This window comes from Ammospiza nelsoni, chromosome 3 (assembly GCF_027579445.1).
Source record: "Ammospiza nelsoni isolate bAmmNel1 chromosome 3, bAmmNel1.pri, whole genome shotgun sequence".
NCBI lineage: Eukaryota > Metazoa > Chordata > Aves > Passeriformes > Passerellidae > Ammospiza > Ammospiza nelsoni.
Window position 1 is genome coordinate 32,400,809 of NC_080635.1, and position 5,548 is coordinate 32,406,356.

Genomic DNA, 5,548 nt, shown 5'->3' on the forward strand with positions numbered 1-5,548 from the left:
ATATATATCAGAATAGTAATATATGAAAAAAAAAAATCCAAGCTGGATAGAGAGGGAGGGAACTGGGGCGTGGGAAGGCTCTGTAGGAAAGGGAGGAAAAAAAATCCCAGCGGATCAAAGTATAGGTGGGGAAAAAATAAATTAAACGAGAGGATAAAGCAAGACGGCAAGCTAGCAGCAGGTCCCGGTGCCCGGGGAGGGCTGCTCCCGTGGCGCGCTGTCCCCCGCCGGCGCGGCGTGCGCTCCGAGCCCCCGGCGCGGCGGCAGCCCCGCTCCGCGCACTCCAGCGGCGGCTCCGCGCAGCGCCAGCCCCACCGCCCGCCGCTCGTCAGCACTCTGCAACTGAGCACAGCGGCCACGGGGAGAGACGCTCCGGCAAGTCCCACCTCCTCGGCTATGGCCCGGCCTCCTCCCCGGCTTCCCCCGCCTCTCTGGCTCCGCGGTTCCGCACGCCAGAGCCGTAGTCCCGCGGCTCGCGCATTTCGAATCCAGCTCCCTGCCCTGCTTTCTCGCCGCGCCTTCTGCCGTGCCGATGGATACATGTTCGGGTCAAAAATCACTTTGCCCGTGGGAATTGTTCCAAAGTCCAGCAGAGCCATCTGGGGAGAGGGGCGGCGGGGGACAAACTGTAATCACACCCATCATCTGACCACCCCCCACGACGTGGCTTTTCAGATACAGGGATTTCTTAGCATCTATGTGTTAAAGGGCTGAAGGAGCGTTATCCTCAGGTGGGTTTTATTTCTCTTAACTCAGTGGTATTCTCCCGTGGCTCCAGGGCCTGCCTGTGCTGGCTGAGTGGTGCCCGGCTCTGCAGAAGGGTGTCATACTGAAGGGGTGAAGGTTTTGCCAGACAAACCCCACCCTGCTTTCTGAAAAGGTATTGGAAGAGCAGGGAGGCAGCCCTGTCTCTCTGTGTTTCGTGCTGGCATTCCCCAGCTGAGCTACTTGGTTCCTGTCACACAGAACATTTCTTCATACTGCATACATAGTAACAATATGTGTGTGTTAACATACATCTTTCTCCTGCTTTCATCTTCCAAGGACCTTAAGTGGCAGATGGAGTGGAAGTCCAGACTGGCAGATCCCCGGGCTCACCATGAGCTTGAGGAAGGGGTAGCAGGAAAAGACAGTAAAGAAAGAAAAGGCTATATTGTCATTTAAAAGCAGGTATTTCAATGCTGTGCCACAGACTCATAGTGATACAGGCAAAGCATCGGCTCTATAGAGGCACCTGCTGGCTGAGAGAAACACATGAAACAACCCCCCCCAAACACACACCTCCCCCTCCAAAAAAATCTTTGCTTTCGGTAGATCTTAGACCTGTTTGTCCCTTTGTTTATTTTTTAAAGATTTTGTGTCACCCCTTGGTGCAGTATGTGGGGATGGTGCCTTTGCCACACTGATCCTGAGGCAGGCTGGGAGATGAGTGACAGGTCTGCCTGAGCAAGGAGCAGCTCCCATCTGGCCCCTCCACTGCCCCAGCTGCAGGTCACGCCCCACACCCCTTGTACCCACAGCCTTCCATCTGGGCGAGGGTAGAAATCCAGCCCAGTTGAAAGCCTGAAGGAGAATATAAACTCTTTCTCCTCAGTGATCACGTTCCTACAGCGGAGTGGTGGGTTTTGTTCAAACATTGCAAAATAATCTCTTTTCCTTTGCTTTTTCTGTAATTTTTTTTACAAATTGTTCTAGAAGGTTTCTGAAGAAACAAATACCCATCCAAAATAACTAGAGTTCCCCATATTTAGGATACAATTGCCAAAAATGTCTTCCAAGAGACAAGGAGAATTCAACCTCCCCCAGGAAAAAGAGGGGATATTTCACTAACTGAAGGTAAAGCGCATTTAAAGTTCCCAGAGGCAGGAACCACTACGACTCTGTTCCAGTTCACTGTGAACAGTTCTGTCTTTATGCCAGGCCTCTGCACTTCAGAACAACGCAAGCAGATTAACTCACTCAATCCTTTTATTTGGTGGAAAGTCTTAGGTGCCTTTTCCCCTCGTGCTAGATGAGTGTTCTATGAATGAAGGTAGCTCTACTGCAAATAATTTCCAATTCTAACACTTCTCTGGATGGACAAAATCCCTCCAGCTGCTGCTTTGAGGGAAGCCCCTCACAGAAACCCCACAGAAAACATTAAATCCATGAGTGGCAAGGGTCAGCCTTATCCCCGTAAAGCTACAATGTACTGTAAATAATGTACAGAACCCAGCTTCTAAAATTACCACTACAGGATTGCTCATCTCGTTTTATATTTCATCTAGATCCTGTGATCTTCCCACCTGCCAACATCCTGTTACCAGGAGAGCAGTGTATGCGAAGTTTGTGCAAATGGTCATGTACTTGCTGAATTCTGGCACCAGCAAGGACATTCATGTGCCTTCCATGTTAACTTTACACCATAATAAATACTGACATTGCTATAGAATCTGCAGTGTTCGTGCTAAGCTCTGCTCACCAAAAAAGCAAATCCATCTGTGTCCCAGCTAGGCTTCTTTATTAGCCTTGTTACGCTCCCATGTCCATGGCCCCTGAGACAGAAAGCATCAACAGGCAGGATTTTAAATATGGAATACCTAAAAGCACAATCCCCATGTTTAGGAACTTAATGAAAGATGTGTGATTTGCAAAGAGGCAGGGCAATGGCTTATTTGGAGCTGTGAGACGCTGAAAACTTTTAAGAATAACTTAGGACTTCATCTTGCAGATTGAACTCAGTCAATGTTTTGGCATTGACTTCAAAGGGCATAAGATCAAGCCTTATTTAGGGGCTCAAAATACAAAACTAGGAGCCTAAATTTAGGCATCCATATTTTAATACCTTGACCTGTGTTAGTAATACCCTTCATCTAATCCCTCTATTAAAGCCAAAAAGAGACAAATGTCAATAACTTTTTAGTGACTTGCCTAAGAGAACCTGTGGCAAGAAACACATTACCCGCACTTCGTTTATTTTTAATCCCCTCTCTCAGATCCCCAAAATAACAGCCGGAGCAATGTTAGTGGAGGAGCTCAGACTCACTTTGAAATTGGAACAGGAAATGTGAGAAATGTGGACATCAAAAAACAAATTAAACAAAACAATATTTTCTTAGTATTCCATCTTGTGGACAAGTCCAGGGGGATAATCCAAATTAGGAGAGAAGTCAGAGAAACAAAGAGTAATTTTAAGCATTTTAGTGCCAGAGCTATTTCTTAACACACAGCTCGCTCACTGATTTCAAATTTAGTCCCTCAGCGCAGAGCATGGAGGACAGAACAAGAAAAATCAACATTTTGGTATGGCCTTCTAGCAGATATGGAAAAAAGGCCAGAATGGAGTTAACTCTTGGGAGAAGCAGCCAGGTGGAACAATCCTAAACATCCTGAGGTATTTCAGGTGTTTCTTTCTCTGTAAGAAATCACGGGGACACAAGATGCACTAACCCAGCTATGGCCAAATGGGCTGCAATGGTCACAAAATGGTGAATCAATTAACTGCATGAGTCTTGTGATTATTTTTGTGTTGGTTGCACTAACAGGGAAGGGAGCAGCTGTAGGTATAACAAAAGGTTGCTCCTCTGAGATGCTTTGCCGACGCTCCCTCTGCTGTGATGTAAATAGAATACATGTGATGGGTAAGGGCAACGCTCAGCTCCGATCTGCAAGCATTAGAGATGCCCATGCACCACCCACTGGCAGTTTCACTTACCTCTGTCACTCAGGAGTTTCCCAAAGATCTTCAGCTCCTGGAAAGAGAGAAAAATGTTCATGAATCCACAGCACCGTCACTCATTCCGTCCTCCTGGGTTGATTTTTTCCCTGGACACCTTCCCATAGTCAATAATCACATCATGTTATGAGGAGTTGCATCCCTTTCCTTACCCTTTGTCTCCTGTCACTGACTGGATCTTTGTATCATCCTTTTGCAGTAAGCAGGAGAGGCAGTGCCAAGTGAGTGGAGGTAACAGGACAGGTCCTCAACCACCAGCAGCATTGTTTTAACATCAACACAGAGATCAAGAAACACAAAACAGCTCTTCCTGCCAAAACGATATGTAATGTCAGCTTAAGGGTACAATCATCTTGACCCTGACTTACATTTCCCTGGCTAATAGATCTGGTACGAGTACACACAGAGTTTTTGTGATAGTACTTCACCTTACACTTACATCACATTCCCTGGAGAAGTATCTGATGGGGCAGCCTTACTTATTAAATCATTTCCTGTAGGGGAGAATTCATTTGGGCTCATTTATTATCATTTGTCCTGGAGCTCATATTTTGCATTCTGAGCATAAGAAGTGGGTGTTATTCATGGCTATGGGTCTAAGAACCAAATGCTAATTTCAGGAAAACTATTCTTTTGTCAAAGGTTGATGACTTGATGTTTGTCCCAGGTGCTAGACACATGTTGCTTGCTGAAAGAGATACGGCTCGATCTCAGATTTCGACATTTTGGTAACTACCAAACAAAAATAAAACTAAACTCAAGTATGCTTATCCCTCCCCTGCAAATCAAGTGGCATTTAGCAATATTGACTTGAACAATAAATAAATCTATTCAACAATCAAATCAGAACCACCTCAGTGAGGCACCAAATGAGTACAATAACAGAGACACAGAAGTTGGACAGTCCTATGCATATACAGTCCTCTGCAAAGACAAGCAAACAGAACTTCAGTCCAGAAGAACCCACAGAGCACCTATTCTGCATTCCAGGGGCCTCAAAGTCCTCCCAGCACCTCTCACCACACTTCAGAGCTGAAGCAAAGGCCAAATACCACAAACATAATTCACCACAGAGAGGGAAGAGGGCAAGGCTCTCTCCAAAGTCCTGGCAGTGGCAGGCTGTGGTTTGCACCAGCGCCCCACACAACTATCACCACAACTAGCACCAAGGAGAAAGGTAGCAAACCCCAACCAGTAGTGTTGGATGTTCTATCTGATCCAGAAAGAACTCCCTCCTGCCCATAGATCTGACAGTCAGAATCAATTCTGGGGACATGGGGACAGGATCACGAGCACACCTTGCCACAGGTCATGTCTTTTCTCTGGCCTCTCACTCTCCAGTGCTCCCCTAGAAGGAAGAAGCCACAGAAGGCCTTCCACACAGGCATAGTGTCAACAAGTGCTGACCCAACCTCCTCTCATCTGCTTGGTGAGACCTAAAAGTCCCTCTACAATGAAACATAGGGCATGTGTGGAGGTATAACTTCCCTGGAGTGAAAAGCTAGAGGGCAGCTACTGGCTATTTGTGGTTCCCTATCCCAGGGTACCAGAGGGACATGAAATGTATATGTACCAAAACAATACCCACACCTCTTCCCCAGTAATTAGGGCCTGAGGTAGGGAATCTCCCCAAACACCACTTCCCCACAGGTGACTGTAGACCTCCTTGCACCATTTCCTCCTTCCACCCCCTTTCCCACAAGTAATATGTGATCATCCCATTTTCACCTCCACAAATTACCTGGGACCTGATCTCTTCAGGAAATCCTGCCTACTCAATTGTGTGGGCTATAAACCCCAACCAAAGGATGCTCCAATAAAATCTGCAGCTGG